The sequence below is a fragment of the Penaeus monodon genome, chromosome 15 (genome assembly GCF_015228065.2).
Source record: "Penaeus monodon isolate SGIC_2016 chromosome 15, NSTDA_Pmon_1, whole genome shotgun sequence".
In the NCBI taxonomy this organism is placed as follows: domain Eukaryota; kingdom Metazoa; phylum Arthropoda; class Malacostraca; order Decapoda; family Penaeidae; genus Penaeus; species Penaeus monodon.
The window spans coordinates 46,804,632-46,804,991 of record NC_051400.1 but is presented as its reverse complement, the minus strand read 5'-3'; the positions used below and the strand labels follow the sequence as shown (position 1 = coordinate 46,804,991).

The 360-nt window shown below is 23.3% G+C and overlaps 1 protein-coding gene across 1 annotated transcript in view; it reads left to right on the top strand.

Moving 5' to 3' along the window:
* LOC119582056 (gamma-aminobutyric acid receptor subunit alpha-1-like) overlaps positions 1 to 360 on the top strand; it is a gene marked incomplete at its 3' end in the record, with an annotated part of 210,639 nt that overhangs the window by 205,533 nt on the left and 4,746 nt on the right.

The window sequence follows — 360 nt, the reverse complement described above, 5'->3', positions numbered from 1 at the left end:
ATCGTCGTTAGCATTATCATCATCCTCCCTTTTGCTCGTCACTTTCATGCCATGAAAACAAAGAAAAAAAAAAAAAAAGGAAATACAAACAAAAAAGAAAAGAAAAGACAAAACAGAGAAAATCAAACAAAAAAGAAAAGAAAATACAAACAGAAAAAAAATAAATAAAAAAAACATACAAACAAAGAAAATACAAAGAAAACACTAACAAAAAAAAAAAAAAAAAAATACAAAGAACATATAACGCATAAAAAAAAATAAAATAAAATCATAAAAAACAACCCCCCCAAAAAAAAAATAATAATAAATAAATAAAGATACAGAGAAATTACAAAACAAAATATAACTCCCCCTCCTCCT